This window comes from Oryzias latipes (assembly GCF_053564925.1).
Source record: "Oryzias latipes strain Hd-rR chromosome 1 unlocalized genomic scaffold, Olatipes_Hd-rR_3.1 chr1_Y".
In the NCBI taxonomy this organism is placed as follows: domain Eukaryota; kingdom Metazoa; phylum Chordata; class Actinopteri; order Beloniformes; family Adrianichthyidae; genus Oryzias; species Oryzias latipes.
The window spans coordinates 4,923,601-4,945,159 of record NW_027616335.1 but is presented as its reverse complement, the minus strand read 5'-3'; the positions used below and the strand labels follow the sequence as shown (position 1 = coordinate 4,945,159).

At 38.8% G+C, this 21,559-nt stretch overlaps 1 long non-coding RNA gene across 1 annotated transcript; it reads left to right on the top strand.

Annotated features, from left to right (window-relative positions):
• Positions 1-47: 47 nt before the first annotated feature.
• LOC144990367 (uncharacterized) lies at positions 48-7,594 on the top strand. The gene is made up of 3 exons (XR_013654354.1): positions 48-137; positions 6,924-7,031; positions 7,107-7,594. It is a non-coding gene; the product is annotated as an uncharacterized LOC144990367 (long non-coding RNA).
• Positions 7,595-21,559: the final 13,965 nt, after the last annotated feature.

Below are 21,559 nucleotides of genomic sequence, written 5' to 3'. Positions count from 1 at the left end.
ACCGAATTGATACAAAATGCGTAACAGGAACAACCAGTAGGGGGCAATGTTTTTTTTCCCCCGGAAAAATCAAAGGCAGTCACACTGAGAGAGTCACGGGAAGAATGGCGGCCCATCTCGGTGGTGAGCGCCCCGAAGTAAGTAGCCTCTATGTTCAACACTAACATCTACTGTCTTCATGTATTGATTGTGTCATTGTCTGGATACGTTTAAAAGGGAAGGCTGATAGGAAAATTCTAAAGACCGAGCATTCCACTGGTATTTAAACGCAGCATTTACGGACGAATTTGTGAGACGGTCTTTTTTTTTTTTTGGTTTTTTTTATTTGAACATTAAACATACAAATAATAACAACACACAAAAAATAGAGAAAAAAAATTAAAACAAAATATATAGAATTGTAGTTTACAATACTAGGGATTGTGATACAGCATATGATCTTCAATGAAAATACACAGTTTTATTGCATTTTTGTTTTTCATCAATGTCAGAGATTTAAAATATAAACTGATTTCTTTAAGAAATGTATTGAATAATGGTTTGGTTTTTAAGAATCTGCACTTGTGAATGAAAAAATTCCCAGATATTAATAAGGTATTGAATGTCAAATCAAATAGATTATCACCAGAAACTACTCCAAATAATATAATGTGCTTTTGTAATTGAATAGAAATGGGAAAGGGAAACTTTGAAGAGCACCAAAAAAAGAAATCCTCCCAAAAACTGTAAACATACATACACTCAAAAAACAAATGATCAAGTGTTTCAATATTTATATCACAAAAAGAACAGTTATTTTCTGGAAAACCAAAACGTATGTGTAACAGTTCTTTGCACGGATAGACTTCATTCATTATTTTAAAATGGATTTCTTTGTATTTTGGGAAAATTGGATATTTAATAAACTGAGATCTTAACTTGCTTATTTCCTCTCTTGTGTAATGCTGTGACATAGAAGGATTTTTGTCAAATGTTGGAAACAGTTCTCTAACAAATAAAGATCGTATAAATGAGTTTGGAAGTTTTGAATTAAGCGGTCGACCATCGAACAGCAGAGATAAAAGCAGAACTTGAACATTTTGAACCAGACTGGAGGACATTTTGATCAAAGTCTGAAGGATTGCTTTGATCACGTTGTTCTATTGTTTTCTATCATTTATTTTAAAGTTACTGGAAAGAGTTTCAAATGAGACAATGTTTCCACTGTCATTCATAATATGTAGTAATGACCAAATGCCGTTATCAATCCAATTTTTGTAAAACAAAGATTTGTTTCTACATAACACATACCGACAGTTCCATATGGGAGTATTGTGTGGACTAAAGTTATGCTTGTATATGAGTTTCCAGTGCAGTAACACCTGCTGATGATAAGTAGAAAGTTTAATAGGAAGTTTTCTGTAATCAAAGTCACATTTTAGAAGCAACTCAATGCCCCCCAGATGAGAAAAGATGTTTGAGGGAATATGAAACCAAATATTTCTTCCATTTTGCAGAAAAGACCTAAGCCAATTTATCTTAATCATACCATCCAAACTTTCAAAGTCTATGGCTTTAAATCCACCTTCACTGTAATCCTGAATTATAGCTCCATTTTTTTTGTAATAATTTTTATTTTTCCAGATTAAGTTGAACTTGGCCTGGTTTATTGCTTTCTTTGCAGATTTAGGAATTGGGAGTGAATATGCTGGATAAATGAATCTGGATAAACATTCTAACTTAGTGAGAAACACTCTGCCCAAAATAGAAATATCTCGCTGTGACCACATGTTTAAATTGGCTTTACATTTTTCTAAAGTTTTCCATAAGTTCATTTTCTCCATTGTTTTACTGTCTTTGGTGATATGAACACCAAGATATTTCAAAACAGTCCTAACAGCTGTGTTATGAAGAACTGACTGATCAGAATAGTGAACTGGCAACAATTCATATTTGCTGAGATTTAGTTTTAACCAGATGCTTTAGAGAAGAAATCCACAGTCTGAATGATCTCTGGTATTTGATGACTGTCCTTCATGAATGTGGCCGTGTCGTCTGCCAGCTGAGTGATGGCTAACTGTTCTCTCAGGACATTGAGTTTACAGAAACCAGAGTTTTTAATAAATATTGATAACATTTCTGTTGCTGTTATAAAAAGTAACGGTGAAATTGGACAACCTTGTTTCATTCCTTTGTTAATTAAAAACCTGGGAGAAATGCCATTTGGTAAAATAACTGCACTGTTTGTATCATTATAGATTGTTTGAACAAAACGTATGAAATTAGGTCCAAATCCAAATATTTCTAAAGTCTGAATCATAAATTTGTGTTCAACCGTGTCAAAGGCTTTAAAGAAATCCAAAAATAAAATGAAGCCATCATTTTCAATTAATTGATTATAGTCAATCAAATCAAGAACTATTATTGTGAATTGATCGTCCTTTTAAGAATCCTGATTGTGTGTCTGAGATGATCTGATTCAGTCCTGTTTTTAATCTAGATGCATAAATGTTGGTTAGAATTTTATAATCACTGTTGAGGAGGGATATTGGCCTCAAATGATCAATTAGTCTGGTGTCTTTCCAAGGATTAGGAATCAGGGTACTGACACCCTGCTTCATGGTAGTTGGAAGGATGTGCAACTCAACTTATGACCAACAAAAACTGCTCTTTCAAGTGTTCCCAAAAATGTCTGTAAAGGTTCATGATAAGCGCATCAGATCCTGGACATTTATCTACAGCTAAACTTCTCATGGCTTTTTCTGCTTCTTCCATAGTGATTTCTGCTTCACACACTTGTTTAAAATTTTCCTCCACTTTAGGAGCCAAACCCTTGATGTGGTTGAAGAAGCGATCAGCATCCTGAAATGAATAAGAAGAAGAGTACAACCCGCTGTAAAACTGGAAAATTTCTCTCTTAATTTCCTCCATAAACTTCATCCTCCAATAGAATAGAGTTGAACTTCCAGTAACCTTTGTTTTTAGGATTATTGCGAGGTTGAATAATAAGTTTAATCATAGAATGATCTGTTAATGTTGCAGCAGAAATATTGGCTATTGATGTAAAATTCTGTTGATTTTCATTTGTTAACCAAAAATCCAACCTAGATTTAGCAGATCCGTCTGGTTTAAACCAAGTGAACGCTCGAACATCAGGATTATCACGGCGCCAGACATCAGAAACATTTAAATCTCTACATAAATGAAGAAGAACTGGATTATAATGATGATTTTGAAATGTTGAGGGAAATCTGTCAAGGTATTCATCTTCCACCATATTAAAATCACCTCCAATTATTAAATTACTGCTAGGATATCTTTGGTTTAGCTCTTTAACAGAATTTGTAAAATCTGAAAACATGATTTTGTTTTGCGCTGCAGAGTTATATCCATATACATTTCCCAGAATAACAAATTTATCATCTTTCATATAAACACAAATCAACCAGTGAACAGAACCATCTCTTTTTGTAACTTAAAGCTTGCCAGAAAAACTATTCAGTAATATAGCGACCCCTGCTGACCGATTGGTGCCATGAGAGAAAAGGATTTCATCTCCCCACTGATTGGCCCAAAACTTTTCATCAGTCTCGTTGGAGTGAGTTTCTTGTAGACAACAACATTGAACTTTTTGGTTTTTGCAAAATAAAAAAAGTGATTTTCTTTTAACAGAATCCCTAATACCCCTAGTATTTAGTGAAATGAAAGACCACACAGAACTTAAAGACATAAAATAAAACACAGAATGATGTAAACAACAAAAAAAAGAGAAAATTTAAGATAAAAGAATCTGGTGTCTTAAATTAAGGGTTAGCTGTGCCCCTAACTATTTACTAAATATGAAACTGAGAATTTTACCATTACAGTATATGATGATTTTCATGAAAATGTTTCACTGGAAAACAATATAAAATGTTATAACAAATTATATAACCATATTAATTATGCAGTGCTATTTTGGACAGGATTCCAACCACATGTTCCCTGATGTTCTCGTCATCTTTTTATTTCAGACCATGAATTTTCAAGTTCCATCTTCGTTTGTATCTTTCCAAGTCTGCAACTGTTTCCTTCAGTTCTAGGTTCTCTTTCACTATCCTTGAGATTTCTCTTGCCAACGTTGCAATTTTCGTTTTGCAGTCTTTTATTTCAGCCGCGTTCATCTCAACGAGCCGGGAGATGTTTGCCACCATTATTGTTTTTTCACGCTGCTGACTTCCAAAATCTTCTATTTTGGACGTCAACCTTTCAATTGCAGCCAAAACAGCATCATCAGATCTGGAAGTAGACTCCTGTCCCGTTTTCACCTTCAAAGGTGGTCCCGTAGACTTTGTGGGAGTAGGTGGTGGTTTCCTTTTCACACTAGAAGCGACGTCCATGTGGGAATAGTCATGCTCGCTCATCATGGCTGAGGGCTGCAAAGTTGGAGCTTGCTTCGGACTTGTTTTCTTCGTCGCCATTTAAGCAAAAAAGATGAACTCTCCAAGATGTTTTTTCCAAAACGAAGATAAAGTCAACGCGCAACTGTTCTCCAGTCAAACCGTTCTCTCTCAGTTTTCAAATTCTGACATTTACCGTGCAGATCGGGGCAAAAGGCGAGAGCTTAGCGAGAGACATCCGCTCAGTCCGCCATCCCAGCCGGTCTCCACGAATTTGTGAGACGTGAAAACAGTCTCACGGTAGATCCGTGCGTAACTTTGGCTTCGTGTGTGCGTAACAAGGGATTCGTGTGTGTTTTTTAAAGATGTGTGTGTGTAAGTAGTTTCAAGCTGTTGTAATCTTAATTTGTGCATACGTAAATTGCATTTTGTATTTTTTTCCTTTTATATTTTTTTAACTTATACAAAAAACGTATTATGTGAGTAAAAAATCACGCACAAATCCAAATTTATGCACAAATCCTAATTTACGCACAAATCCGACTGAGTCTAATTTCTCTCCATATCGGTGTCAGTAAAGCGGAGCTTCATATATAAAATAAGGAGCTCAGAGACACATTTGGGTGTAGAAGACCGCTGCAGCCTTTATTTTCCTTTTCCTTCACATAAGTTCATCTGTCACCTTACGACATAAACCTGTCATCCGAACACCAATGCAGAAGTAAACAGTTTTACATACGCCCCCTACTCCAGATGAAATGTCCCGTTATAACATATAACAATAAAGAGGAATGAAAATAGTCTGTTATATTAGCATTAGAACGTTTAAAATGCCAGAAAGTATGGGGCGCCAAATGTAAAAATTAACCTCATGAAATTTATGTCTCAGTTTCACCACATTTAGACATTTCCTTCCATATTACTACATTTATATCACATGAATGTCAATCTGGGACTACCAGATGCAGTAAGTTACAGGGACCACATGGGGGCACTCTCACATGGTTCCATGAGCCAGGGGGTTGAGTCAGGAAGTGCATACGCTCTCCAACTGAAGCCCAATCACAAGAGTGAATTCTGGGGGGTATTCCAGAAAGCAGGTTATGCTAGCTCCCACGATAAGTTTGAGGCTAAGGAAGTTAATAACTTCAGCTTTCAGTTCCAGAAATGGAGGTATATTTCAGGTTAGGTCAAGTTACCATGGCAACTCATGCTCTGAACATAACCTGGTCCGGAGCAGGTTTAGTTGAAGCTTAGTTTGTTTACAGAGAGGTGAAGCAGCATGGCGTGTCCATTTGAAGATGATTTAGTGGATGAAAAAGCTCAGATAATACTTTTTCCACCATGAGAGGGTGATGAGACCACGTATGGATGTTGTATAGATAAACTTTTTTACTTTGATCTAACTTAATTATTTGCTTCAGTTAAGATAAATCATTTTTTGTTAGGTCACCTTAAAAATAAAACGTAGTTTTCAGACAATTATTGTCCTTTCGTTCAAATTAATTAAATTAAGTAGGTGTAACTTTGATGCTGTTGTTAGATCGGCACCGTAAGGGATTCTGGGATATCATTCCCTTTGCCTGTCTGGACGGATTTGGGTTTAAGTGTGGGTTTTTTACAAAATGTGTTTAGTTGTATAGCTTTTTACTGTGTTTCACCGTGTTTTGCCGAGCTATTTTGTCCTACTATGCTTACGTCTCTGCACCATGAGTGAGAGTAAATGAGAGGATGATGAGTTTATATCACCCCTACCACCTTATCCTGTTATGACAGAGATGGAAAATTCTTTAATGAATTTTTGCACTCCGTGCATTTTTATCCGTCCTTTTTATTGTTATAAAAATAAGCATATCTGCCGGCTCAAACTTAGACATATGAAAGTTCAAGAAATATAAGTAATTAAGATGGAAAAAAGATTAATGGAGTAATGTAATATTTAGTTAGATAAATACGTACATTTGAGTTGTATAAACAATTATTGAGTTTGAATAAATTTAACTAAATTATTTTTCAGCCGTGTTACTTTTTTGATGGACTCATTAAAATCTCAGACGCCGTCTCACTTCCGTCTCAAGTGTCGCGCTTTCTTTTTTTTTTCTCCACGCGTTTCCATGGTGACTCCAGAAATCGGCGATCTATTGAGGATGTCTTTATGTACCGTGCGTTAACCCAGGGTTACCAAGTCGAGCGTAATTACGCCAACTCATATCCGGTCTTTTGGAACCGACATACCCAGAGTAAGCAAGTTCAGGCAGATTGCAGCCAGAGTTCAGGCTTAAAGTCAGGCTAGTTTAAACATGCTTCCTGGAATACCCCCCTGGTGTGATTGATGGTGACAAACCCCTGAAGGAAGGCGCTGAAAGAAAACCCAGTAAACAGTAAACTGTTGAGTTTTGGCACACCGGCTTGGTTTGGTCTCATTGGTTTTCTTTGTTGGTTGTGGCGTAAATGAGCAAAAGCTGAAGTGAAGCTGCCTTGCATTCATCTAACCACAGCTGAAAACAGCTCTTGGAATCGTGGATGTGAACATCTCAAAATCCTAACTTTCTTGACTCATTACAGGCTGGTCCACAAATACGATTGCTTGGATAAGAAGCTGTGCCCTATGCTCACACACAAACACTAAGTCCTCACACAGAAGTGTGCCGTCTGCCATCTCTTTATTGCCAGGTTTGGAAAAACAAACATTCCCAGTAATATTAGTCTTTTCTCAAACTAATAATTCCATATTTTTGACACTTCTAGATGGTACACCACTAGTGACCAGTTAGCTCCCAGCGACCCGTGTCTCTTTTGTGACAAATGCTTCCGGATGCTGCATTACGATGCTGACGGCAACAAACTGGGAGAGTTTTCAGCTTATCCTCATGTGCATCGAGGTGCTTTAAACTAAAGCTTTTCTGTGCTGAAGCCTCAGGCAATTATGTTTTACTGTTGAACAGTAAAATCTTCTTTATTTCTGAAGGAAATGTTTATGATTTTGTGTTCTAACAGGCTGTAAATTTGTTCTGAGTAACATTTTTCCAATAAAGTTATTTTGTTTCCAGACTTGTTTTTCTGTAACATTAATAATCAGCAAAAACGTCTTTGTTGGGGTCACCTTACAGATATATTTATATGAAAGTTTCAAATTGAGACTTGTTTCTATGAGATTCATTTGCTTTGTTAAAAAGTTCAAGTACAATGTGATTTTCCAGCATTTCATTTCTAATAAAGAAACAAAAAGGTTATCAAAAAAAGGAGGTATTAAAAAATGGAATATGAGCTGAAAGCTTTTTGCAATTTTTCTGAGCAGAAGAGCAACTCTGAATGCAAATCAATATTGTAAGTATTGTGAACATTAACATTTTTGGAACCAAGAACCTTTTTGTTGTTGGCAGAAGCAGCTGCCATGTCTGCGTCTGGAGTGGTTTCATTTTTTTCTTTAGCTCTAGCCCTTTTTCCATCAGTTTAATCATTGACCTTCTGACAGCCACCTTCTCCAGGTCATTCTGTAATCAACGACAATTATGTCTGGTCTTAGAAAACATCCTGCCCTTTCATGTCCAGGTGTTTATAGCCAATCAGAATCTTTAATCACCTGATATAGAACGGTACATGTCTGCTTCTGGTGAGAAATGCCCAAAATCTGTACTGTTGGCTGTTGGCTTGACCCGTCAAATAGCTGAGGTGCAGGCCACTTCGCTCTGTTGGGAAGGAAACTCACTCGGACAAAAGTCAAAGCGGAAATGACAAGAGGAGAGAGCAGCAGTTCCATCAAACGGCTCGGGGTGTCCCAGTCTAGTCAGCTGGGGCGGAGACGGGGGTGCCTGCACTAGTATGGAAAGGCGATCATGAAGCTGCTGCATACCAGACAAATAGCTGCGCATGTCCTGCTTCAAGGCAGATCCCTCCTCAGGTGGAGGAAAAACCTCACTGAAGTTACTCCTTCCTGCTGGGTCTGAGATGGTCACAGTGTAATGTTTCGAGGGTATCTGGATGGTATCTGGACTTATTCTTCTCACACACTCAGTGGCCGCCTCACAGACGGGCATCACGCAGCGGTGAGCTGCTCTGAGCCGTGCATAACCGTTTGTGGTCGGGGGTGACGCGCCGCCGCGCGCTTAACCAAAACCCTAAACCTTCCTCCGGGTCTGTGTGACCCAGAGAAAAGTTTACCACGGACTGCATGTATTTAGAAAATTACGAGCTAAAAAATGAGTTCTAAGGAAAGTAAGGAACTCCTTAATGTGGTCCGGGGAGGGAGGGGGCTGTCATGTTTCCTGGTTTAAAGCTTGTCATTGTCATGCCCCCAAGAGTCATTTACCCCACTGTGATTGGTTGGTCAGCTCCGCGCACGACAATGAAAAAGTGTCATTCATACAAACTGGCGGGCCGAATTAAAATTGAACTTTCATATTAAGGCGGGGGCCGCAAAATATCATCATGGGGGCCGTGAGTTTGAGACCCCTGCTGTACACTCTGGCACTGGTACACTAGCCGCAGGTCGGAAGAACGAATCAATTGTTTGCTTGCCCATAGCTCAGACGCACATATCAGGTTGTGATGATATTTGTCTCCATTTCTTTCCCACAGATGTTTACGCACGCGAATATCTCTAGGCCCCTCCCCCTAGGCATCACTCGAATGTGTGCTCGCGTTTCATGAGTATGTGCGCGAGTGTGTGTGTCTGCCTGCGTGCGTGTGGGCTCGCGTCTCATTGATCATTTCATTGATCATTGACGTGCGCCTTCCATGTTTGATGTATAAAAAAATACGGAGGGTGGGGGAGGCAAATTTACTGGTCGCACATGTGCGACTGGATGTAAAATTTAGTCGCACACTCTCAAATTTAGTCGCACACTCTCAATTGGTCGCAGTCTGGAGCCCTTGGGTTACTCCCTTACTCAGACATAAGCAGCAGCACCCTGACTACATCGATCGAAAATGCTTTAGCGAACGTGACGGCGCAATGCCCACTCATCAACACTAGGGGGGAGTATGCACCTCATCTTATCTACACTGTTATCAGAAATTGGGCAGTTTTGGTTCTAAATTTGCGGATAAAAAGTGGCTTTCGGCATGTATACATTGAAAAAATTGATCCTAACTGTACTTTTTTCAAAGAATATCCAGAAACAATTAATCTTTTTTGCAATTGCAGGGCTTGACATAGCCATTTGTCTGCTGGCCCGGTCCAGCTTGCTCGAGCAGTATGGACCACAAGACTTTATTTTTCACTTGTCCGCTCGGGTCACTAAAATATCTAACGGTTTATATATTTTTCATTGTTTTCAATAAAGTATATTTTGCGAAAACGTGTAGATTTACCTTGTCTTCTTCGCTTTGAAAGTTTGACGTGATTGTCACTGTTGTTTGTTTGACGTGGTGCGCCGGTGCCACACTCCCTGTCGGAATAAATCATTTGGGCCTGCGCAGTAGTGTTAAAAAATCCCGGAAGAGGACATGAGTCCCGTTGTAAACAAACGGCTGCCGCATTCATTTATGCAGGAGCTCGGTAATATACGAGACGATCTCCCTAACGTGCTTTTATTAATGTAATGAATATTGAGAAGCGCCTGTTTGCTCACCTTTTTATTTTAATCTGCGTGGTTGGTGCTTTTTTTGTGGAAGAACAGAGCTGGAAGAAGCCAGTTAGGAGAGGCAATAAACACGGGCTAACATTATCCTTGTTTGATCATGGACACAAAATCCAGGACCATGCCGGAAAAGCTGTAATCTGCATCTTGGCTGGACATAAATGTGTGGGAATAACATCAGCCTTTATTTTCTCAGGACACAATTGGAAACACAAATCCACGTGATTGTTTGACCGGTTTCTTAACACGAAGAGAGGCATTTCTGCTTTGAAAAGTTTGCACACCGCCCCAAAGCCGGCAGCCGCTAAACCCAGAGCGGCGGGACAGATCGCAGTCCATCTACGTCTCCCACACATAACAAACACGTTTCAAAGCATCTGCCTCCCTCCCCTCAAACACACATTAATAAATGCGGCTACTCTGCTCAGAGAGAGACACGGTCCACTAGGTCCACTGGCACCCGAGCCCGAACACAGAGCTAGGGTGCAGGGTCCGGACGTCGGTGGGCACGAAGCGCTCCTCCCCCGGCATCCCCCTCGTGAGGGTGTAAGATAGCAGAGAGGCGAAGAGCCAGCGGGGCGAGGGCGGAGAGGCGCTTTTCAAGGGGCCTCCGCAGAGCAGCTGGTCGGTCCCCTATGCGCTCCAAAGCTTTCTCTCAGCGAAACACCGTCTATGCATGACATAAACCAGAGCAGTAGTGACTAGAGGTAAGATCGGGCATAAAAAAATCCAGCCCGACCCGACACTGGCCCTGGCATTAAAGCCGAACCCGGCCAGAACCCGACCAATTAACTTGCTTTGCAGGCCTGAGCCCGAAGCAAACCTAAAATTTCAATTTCTCCCATAGTATTTTTGGCAGAAAAAAAACGCAAGAAATGCGTGCGCAGAGCTGTGGGCACCCCTCATTCTGCCAGTAGCTGGACCACAGTGTATGTCAATCAACGGTGGGCTGGTGACTGGTGGGATAGAGGGGGCGGGGTCTACCTGTGTGTGTGTGTGTGTGTGTGTGCGTTCGGTGAACGTTCTCCCTCGGAGTAAGAAGAAGCTGGCTGTGCCTTTCGGTTCGTGCAGTAACCGTTCTGACATTGAGGATTAATAAAGAGCTGTTTGACAACCGCCCGCCTAAGGAGCTTATTTGCAGCCATTACAATATATTTATTAAAAAAATCCGCGAGAGAGAAGCCTGGCCAGACCCCGAATTTCGGACAGTCATTACGTTCGGGTCGGGTTCTGACTCGGTCTCGGGCTTAAGATCCTACCTGTAGTAGTAACACACGATCGGTATGAACCGTTTCCATGACCAATGATCGGATAAACAATCGGTATAACCCACCTGTCTCGATTGGAAAGAAATTTTAATCTGGACGAGTCTGATCGAGGCAGACTATTCCGAACGGCGTGTTTACATGACGCATTTTTCTTCAGATCAGGCATTCTTCCCGATTACTTTTGCCCATGTCAACGCGTCTATTGTTCACTCTCCGCATCTGTCGGAGCAACTTAGTGGCGCAAAAATAGATACAGAAGGAGTGGATGGGGAGGCTACTGAAGAAATATGAAGGAATATGTTAGATGGAGTAATGGGTGGAAGTTGGTAGTATGGACAGAAAGATATTTAATGAATGCATTGAAGATGAAACTGTATGCACTAAGCTTTAAGCTGAATTTCAAAGAATCAAAGGCAACTCCAAATACCTGAATCTCAGAGTCAAATCCAGTATAATGTCAAAGTACTTAAATTTGTTTTTCTTTACAACACTCTAACCAGTAAGTATTTCTAGTCAAAAGATGAATGATCTCAGTAATTTAATTATGGCCCGCAGCAGCAGTCACTGACTGCAAGGACCATATTGTTTTCGCAGATGGAACGACAATTTTGCCGCATTTCAGCAAGAATGTGACCCCCGCCGCATGCTCGAAAAGTCACCAAAACATGCACACACCTGGGATAAATTGCAAATGAATTTTCCGCAAAGTCAACGTCACCACCCCGAAGACGATAACATCACGGCCAGCGATCCCGTCGAAAAAATGAATGGGCCGAAAATCGTGTATGGGGCCAAACAAAATGTACTTCAAAATACAGTTGCAAAACCCAAACACACGTGTTGGGTATATCCCAAAGAAGTTTTGAAATCATTATGGGACGGCAACACGACTTACGGCCTGGAGGCCATTTTGTGGCGAACTCTGAGAATTGGCGATTTTTGTGGTTTCCCATGATATGGGAAAACAACACTTTTGTTTGAGCGATTTTCACGCAATTGCACACACTTGCTGCCAGCTCCAGTCTACAAACACCACAGAAGGGTCGTTGACCTTTGACCTTGGGAAAAGCCTCTTTAGCGCCACATACAAACGAAAACTCGTCCTAGGGATTTCTTGCCATTGTCTCGTAACTTCTTAGGCATCCATAGCAATGCGATGTGGACAAAATGTTGGAATTAGAAGTTGTAGATTTTGAACGGCGAGCGTGTGGCGGATTCACAACAGTTGCCATCTTAGCAACTCGCACATTTTTTATCGGAATGTTGTGAAGAGGAAATTTGCGATTCCCTGGCCCACGCTGAACAAAACGATGTCACGGACGACAAGATCGATAAAGGAACGTGGGCGTGGTAAGCAAAAAACCATCGCAAAAAAATGTGCCGACTCGGAAAATCGGCTCAAGAAACCCAGATAACTTTGTCCAGTATATCCAAACAAAGTTTTGAAATCATTACGTGTAGGTGACATGACCTATGGTTTGGTGGCCATTTTGTGCCAAGATTTGCCATTTTGAGATTTTCGCGTTTTTACACAATATGGAAAAAGGAACGTTTTTTCGAGCCATTTTCATGAAATTTGACTCGCGTGTCCCTAGCCAATAACCTCTGGAGTTTCGTCGACCTTTGACCTCGGGAAAAGGTCCATCTTGAATTTTCTATAAAAAACACCTTTACCACTGGATTCAATCGTAAACTTGTTGTTGGAATTTTCAGCGATCGTCTCACAATGCTAGCACTTTTAACCACATTTGCATAGCTAGCATATTTAGCATAATTAGCATTTTTAGCAATGTTTTTTTCTGAGAGAGTTGATGATGCTAATCGCCTTGCTAGCACTTTTAGCCACCTTGGCATAGCTACCATAGTTAGCATAATTAGAATTTTTAGCAATGTGTTTTTCTGAGAAAGTTGATGATGCTGATCGCTATGCTAACAATTTTAGCCACATTAGCATAGTTGGCATAGTTAGCATAATTAGCATTTTGAGCAATGTGTTTTTCTTAGAGAGTTGATGTTGCAGATCGCAATGCTAGACCTTTTAGCCACATTAGCATAGTTAGCATAATTAGTAAATGCTGCTTTCACTAGCCTTTATCAAAAGTGGGCGGTGAGGGCAGTGAAGGCGGAGAGGGCGACAGTGGTGCGTAGAGTTGGGCGTGGAAGGTGGGTTGCGTCTGCAGGCCATACAACGCCGCTTGCGGCTTTAATGTTACGTTTCTCGTTTCTAACGGATCCCCGCCGCATACCCGAAAACTCAACAAAATTGGCACACAACTAGGGCTGCAAGATATGAGGAAAACTTGCGATATGCGATATTAGTGATCAATATTGCAATAACGATAAATTTGCGGTAAATAAACAAAAAGAAAAATAAACAGAAACATCATTCCCATTTCATTGCAACAGTTTAAAAATTATACTCCAAATGACCCTCGTCGACATGGGGGACACACATCTAACATAACAGGCCTCCATCTGATTGGTCAACAATGGGAAGGCGTCCATCTGATTGGTCAAAGCATAAAGGGATTTATTTGATTCGTTAAATGCTTCAAGCTGCTAGAAGATTGTTTTAACACATTTTGGGTTTGCGATTTATTGCGATATTCGCCGTCTTTTGCGATATGTATATTGCAGAGCTGGATATTTTGATAACGATAAATTTGCGGTATATTGTGCAGGCCTGCACACAACTAGGATAAATTGAAAAGGAATTTTCGGCAAAGAAAACATCACCCCCCCCTGAGGTCGATTACATCACAGGGAGCATTCCCGTCAAAAAAATGAAAAGGACGAAAATCACTTATGGGGCCAAAAAAAATATTTCGAATTACAGTTATGAAACCAAAACACGTGTTGGAGAAATCCCAAAGAAATTTTAAAATCCTTATGGGATGGCCACACAACCTAGGGCTTGGCAGCTATTTTGTGGCGAACTCAGAGAAATGGCGATTTTCTGTTTTTTTGACTATATTGGAAAAACGAAACTTTTGTTTAAGCGATTTTCACGATTTCGCACTCACATGCCGCCAGCATCATTCTACAATAACCAAAGAAGTTTTGTTGACCTTTGACCTTGGGAAGAGGCTGCCATCTTGAATTTAAAAAAAAGCCCCTTTAGTAATGCCACATACAAATGAAAACTCGTCCTAGGGACTTTTACCGATCTACTCGAAACTTCTCGGGCATCAATGGCAAGCTACAGTTGACAAAATGTTGGAATTAGAATTTGTAGAATTTGAAAGGCGTGCGTGTGGCGAATTCGCAAATGATGCGATTTTAGCTAGCTCGCACATATTTTATCGGAATGTCCTGAAACTGAAATATGCGATTCCCTGGCCCACTCAGAACAAAAAGATGTCACATACGACAAAATTGATAAAGGAATGTGGCCGTGGTAAACAAAAAACGATCACAAAAAAAGTGCCGACTCGACTTTAAAGAAAATTAAGATTAAAAAAAAAAAAATTTAGATTTTTTTTTTAAGAATCGGCTAACGAAACCCAGATAACTTTGTCAGGTATATCCAAACAAACTTTTGAAATCATTATGTGATGGCGACACGACCTATGGTTTGGCGGCCATTTTGTGCCAAAATCTGCCATTTATAAATTTTCGCGTTTTTACACAATATGGAAAAATGAACTTTTTTTCGAGCGATTCTCACGAAATTTGACTCGCATGTCCTTAGCGTAAGTCTACAATTACCTCTGGAGTTTTGTTGACCTTTGACCTTAGGAAAAGGCCACCATCTTGAATTTTCCATAAAAAACACTTTTATCACCGGATTCAAACGTAAACTTGTCGTTAGAATTTTCATAGATCGTCTTGAAACTTTTTGGGCATGAATGGCAAGCTACTGTGGAAAAAATGTTTGAATTAGATTATGAACGGCGTGCACGTGGCGAGCTAGCAAAGTGGCGCACTGTTATATATCCTGTTTTTCAATGGACTACTGTGAAATTTGAATGTACGCATTCATGCCTGAAACTGAATACATGGGCATATAAGAATGTGGGCGTGGTTAGCATAAAACCACTGTTGCTAAGGACAACAAAAAGTTTACTTTTTCCATTTCGTCTGAAACTGACATCGATCTGTTCGTCATCAAAAGGCGACCAAAACACAAAATGGTTGCTATGGAGATAAAATCATGTATGCATGAATTATGTATTTAATTATGAATAGTTTAGGACTCCATTAGGTGAATTTGAAGAAAATTTTAAAAAACTTTTACAAAACACAAAATCACCAACCAACTCTTTGTTGTCAACAAAAATGACTTTAAAAAGCACCCCAATAGCTTTTGACTTTCTTGTAATTTGATACTCTGGGGAGGGAAAAAGTGAGCAATATTAAGGCAGAGTTGCACAAGTACACATTCTAGTACAGCAAAGCAAAATTGAAGGTGAGATCTCGTTTCTGTCACATGTACGTCTCCTAGACACAAATGAGAACCATTTGAGACTAAATTGGTTTTCTCATTCTTAAATATTTTTTCTGAGAAATAAGTCTCACAGTGAGCACTGTGTGAGATCTCAAAATTCTCTCACAACTGTCTCTTCTCCAGATCTCAGTTAAGAGACAAATGAGACATTTTATGATGCACTCAAGTATGTCTCAATTTGATATCCTTTCTTTAAATCCCTATCTCAGTTGCGTCTCAGTGAAAGATATTCATGATTCTGTCTCTCGTTGATCGATAATTTAGATGTTGTTTTAACTTTTTTGTTGTCTCAGCAAAAAGAAAAATGAGAGTAGTACAATCCCTCAGATGAGTCTCATTATAACACGATCACAGTTCATCTCGAGAAAATAACCAATTATGATGTGCTACCAGTAAATTTGCTTCCCCCACCCTCCGTATTTTTTATACATTAAACGTGAAAGGGGCACGTCAATGATCTATGAAATGAGCAATAAAATCATCAATGAGACGCGAGCGCACATGCACGCAAACACACACACACTCGGGCGAATACTCATGAGACTGGAGCATTGAGTGATGCCTGAGGCGGCCAATGCGTGTGAGAAGAATAGGGAAAGTCAAAGTGGCTAAAATATGTGGAGGGGCGGGGCCTAGAGATAATCGAGTGCGCGTAAACATCTGTGGGAAGGAAACGGAGACAAATATCATCACAACCTGACATGTGCGTCTGAGCTATTAGCAAGCGAACTATTGATCTGTTCTTCTGACCTGCGGCTAGTGTACCAGTGCCAGAGTCTACAGCAGGGGTCTCAAATTCGCGAAGCAAACCACGGCTCTCATGCACGGCTGTTACGGCAGCACATTGCTTCCGCGGGAGATGGTCAGATGAGGAGCATAAATGTGCTCCTCAGCTCTAACATTAAACACGTGTAAGCGACAACACGATTTAAAACAGGCGGGGAAACAGCAACAGTAGACGTGTTTAAGATGAACCAGCGCCCTGGGGGGGGGGGGGGGGGGGGGGGGGGGCACTGAAGGAGAACTGGAATTAGGAGTTGTCCTTAACATTCAATTTAGTTTTAATATGCCTCTCCCCCTAAGTATGATCTGTGATATTACATCTTTTATAATTATTTTAATGTTTTGTAATGTATGTAGCCTTTTTTTAATCAGTTGGTACTTTAAATGATTTTAATTTATCAGTGAACTACAAAAAACCCATCAGGACACATGTCCCATAATGCATTTCAGGTTTCAGTCAGTTCAGTACTACATTTCCAGCTGTGTTCGCTTAGGTTGGGGTCTTGCTTCCGCCCCTTTCTGGTGATATTTTTGTTTTGATTGACAGGTGATGTTAGATCAAAAACAAAAATATGTCTCACACCAGGTGATCTGTGCAGGGTTGCGTCCATCTGGGTGATCTCAAATTATTGTGCATCTTGGCTGCACCTATTTGGTGCCGCCAACATGAATTTCCATCCCCTAATATTTACATACATTTAAGTATTGTTTGAAACTGGGAAATGACCGAAAGGTTACTACGGTAATCACTTGTTACTAAAAACTTTTTTTTATTCTAAATGTATGGTATTTTGTTTACTATTTGTACTGTCATGACAGCGATGGTGCTGTCAGTTTACCTTGTTGTTGCATCTTTAAAAGGGCAGAATAAAATGTGACACTGAATTAGAAACAGCACATTTTAATTTCTGCATCTATTATTAAAGTATTTATTAGTAATACAGTGGAAATTAGTAGATTTGGTTAAAATGTTGATTTACGGTATGCGCCCCTAAATTTTCTGGTTGTGCCCCTAAAATTTTCAGTTGGGGGCCACAGTGCTCCTAGTGAAAAAAGTTAGTCTGGAGCCCTGGACTGGTATTTTGAGTCTTTGTTCCGCATTCCTGTTGAGTGGTAATAAAACAGACTTATTAATAAAACAGACTTATTAAAGACAATTAATGGAATAGTCTGATATGGAGGAGAATTCATTTATGATTGTTGCTGTTTCATTTACAGAATATAAATTACTTAAAAACAGTAACATGTCATCCGCATAGAGACTAATTTTATGATGGCTGTGTTTGGTTTTAATTCCTTTAATGCTCTCATTCTGTCTTATTGCTGCAGCTAAAGGCTCAATAAATATAGCAAAAAGAGAAGGAGAGAGTGGGCAACCCTGTCTGGTTCCTCTTCCAAGAAAAAACCTGTTGGAAGTCTGTTTATTAGTTCTAACTGATGCATTGGGGTTGTGATATAATATTTTGATCCATTTGATGAATGATTCTCCAAAACCAAACTTATGGAGGGCAGCAATAAGGAACTTCCAGTTTACTCTGTCAAAAGCTTTTTCAGCATCCAGCGATAATATAGTCATTTCCTGGTTTTCAATGGTGGCAAAGTCAATAATTGTTGATACAACTCAAATTTACATATTTATTTAACTAAATGTCATATTACTCCAATTCAATTAATATTTTTTCAATCTTAATTAATTATATTTCTTGAACTCTCATATGTCGAAGTTTGAGCCGGCAGATATACTCATTTTTATAACAATAAAAATAACTAATTAAAATGTACATAGTGAATATTTTCATCTAGGACTTTTCCAATATTGTCATTGCACTCAATAATTGTAGGTGTGCTATATAAACTCATCATCTTCTCCCTCCCTCTCACTCATGGTTCAGAGACTTAAGCAAAGTAGGACAAAATAACTTGGCAAAACACGGCAAAAACAGTAAAACAGCTAAACAACTAAACACATTTGGTCAAAAAAAACACCCTTTAACCCAAATCCGTCCAGACAGGCAAAGGGAATGGTATCCGACAATCCCTTGCGGTGCCGCTCTAACAGCAGCACCTACGCACCTACTCGGACGGTTCAGGCTTCCACGGGGTGCGTTAAAAAGTAATAAACGCACACTTTGTCGGCCATTAACCCTTACGTAATATGCTCCTCTGGCATATCTGAAGTTTACTTTGTGAAATTGTATTTTGTATTGTACTTCTGTTTTGTACAATAAAGTTGTAAAAAAGAAATTGCAGCCGTTTTTCTAGATGCATTGCTTTTTTTATGTTTTCATTTAAATATTTTTGCATCCCTTTTTTAAATCGCTTTTTTTTCTTTTTTGCTAGTAGTTTTTTATTTTTGCACCTTTTTTTAGTTGCTGCTTTTTTTAAATTTTCATTTCATTTTTCTTTTTTGCTAGTAGTTTTTTATTTTTGTTCCTTTTTATAGTTGCTGCTTTTTTTTAATTTTATATCATTTTTTTTTTTTGCTAGTAGTTTTTTATTTTTGCTCCTTTTTTTTGTTGCTGCAATGGCGGTTCTCGGCCACCGTACTATCGTACACGTTTTTTTGCCAACTTACAGCCAATCAAATAGTGTGACGTCATCATTGGTCGAAGGACCCCGAGAGGATCTGGCAGCTCGAGACGATCCGGTACCCACACCAGTTCATTTACACTCAAAAAATGTTCTATTCGGTGTGGTATCATATAATAGACCAGAAAATACAGTTCTTAATATCCTGATATTGCAAGAAAGTTTCATATGCACTAAAATAAATTTTTGAAGACCAAACCACTTTTTATAACATTTCATAAAGAGCTCTGTTTTTACTTTCAATCACTTCATTATATGAAAAAGAAGAATGGCTTGAAATTGCTTAGTTTTGTTCAGAAATACAAACTTCACGAGTACCCCTAACTAGTATTAGACTATTTACATTGGTTCTATGTTCCTTTATTTTATTTTACTTGTGTTTTTATTTACTTGTGTGTTATGTTCATTGTTTCTTTTTTCCCCCTCTATTCTTTATTTTCTATGTTAATATGTTATGTTTGGCAATGGTGACTGATCTTTGAGGTAATATTGATTATTTTGTTATTGTTCGTTATTTAATGTACGATACCGCAATTGTCAATAAAGTTTTAAAAAAAACTTAGCGACGTTAACTCATTGGTCGTGGCAACTTACAGCCAATCAAATAGTGTGACGTCATCATTGGTCGAAGGACCCCGAAGGACCCCGAGAACATCCGGCGGCCCGAGAACATCCGGTACCCACACTGGCATTGCAATTTTGGAAGAATACCATAAGCAGAACTCATCTCAGAATGTTTTTATAATTCCACAGTTAAAGAAAAAATTATCCACCGTCTCAATGTCATTCAAACAAATACTGCAGTCATTCTCTTCAAACCCAAAACGGATCCTCAAAAACTCCTTAGATGGGTACGACGTCGCTAAGTAGTAAAATCGCTAAACGTAAAAATTCCTTAGATGGGTACGACGTCGCTAAGTATCAAAATCGCTAAACGTAAAATCGCTCGCTAAGTAGTTTGTCCAACTGGTGTTACCGTCGAGAACATCCGGCAGCCCGAGTCGATCCGGTACCCACACCAGGCAACCCTCAGACTAGCCACCCCAGGAGGATGGCCAAATGTTTTTGTCCTGATAAAAAAAATATTACGCTTTTTAATTACACTTAAGCCGCGAATATATTGGTTTTTAAATTATATCATTTTTCTCAACACATCTAAAATTACATTACGTAAAGAAATTGGTACTTACCACTTGTTGCTGCTTTGCCGCTTTCTGCCTGTCTTATTCCCACAATTCTTAGCGCCAAAAGCGGGAAAATTGTGGGATTGACTGTACAGTATAATGTTGGTGTTACATGAAACAATTGAGTGCAATCCACACATTGAAAACCTGTCGGTGTTTTTCTCAGTGAATTATGTAGATTTAACAAAATACTATTACATTAGATACAAAACATAAAGGAATTGTGTCAACGTTACATAATACTATTGCATCAATTCTACCAATTAGTTATATCACAAGAGGAGACATCACGTGGTTCCTCATGGGAGGAGAGCACCGTCATCTTGGTGAGGTCAAGTTACTGCTGCAGTGAATGCATTTGAACACATTTTTTGCATAATGCCAGTTCATTGTGCGGGTTTCAATTGCCAAAATTAGATAAATGAGTCCGTGAAGGAGGAGGGTGTATCATTTCACAGGTAAGTATTTTAATTATTTTTCTTTTAAGACTGCAAGGGCTTCATTAATAGAACACATGTTGACATGCTGCAGGGCTATTATCAACATGCTGCACAATACACATTTATTTTGCTGTCAATATAAATGTACATTTTATTTTGCTAAACCTGTATACAGCATACTAGGCTGTTATAGTAATACAGATTTATACATTTCTGACTCAGTGACTGAACTTTTCTTGCAGGTTTCCAATGGATTCAGACTTAGGGAAAAAGTGGGCCTTAGCTATCAAAAGAGTTAACCCAGATGGATCACTGTGGTACCAACTAGTAATACAGTCTAATAAAAAAAAATAAAAAATAAAAATAATAATAATAATAAATCAATAGTAGGTCAATACAAACAATAAATAACAATAAATAAATAATAAGTCAATAAATAATAATAAAAATAATTTTATTATTATTTTTATTATTATTATTATTATTATAACAATAATACAATTATTTGTATTATTATTTATTGACTTATTATTTATTTATTGTTATTTATTGTTTGTAGGGCTGCACGATATGAGGAAAACTTGCGATATGCGATATTAGAGATTAATATTGCGATAACGATATAATTTGCGGTATATAAAAAAATAGAAAAATGCCAAAAACATCATTCCCATTTCATTGCAACAGTTTAAAATTATACTCCAAATGACCCTCATTGACATAGTTGACAAACATCTAACATAATAGGCCTCCATCTGATTGGTAAACAATGGGAAGGCGTCCATCTGATTGGTCAAAGCATAAAGGATTTTATTTTATTCGTTAAATGCGTCAAGCTGCCATAAGATTGTTTTAACACATTTTGGGTTTAAGATTTATTGCGATATTCACAGTCTTTTGCGATATGC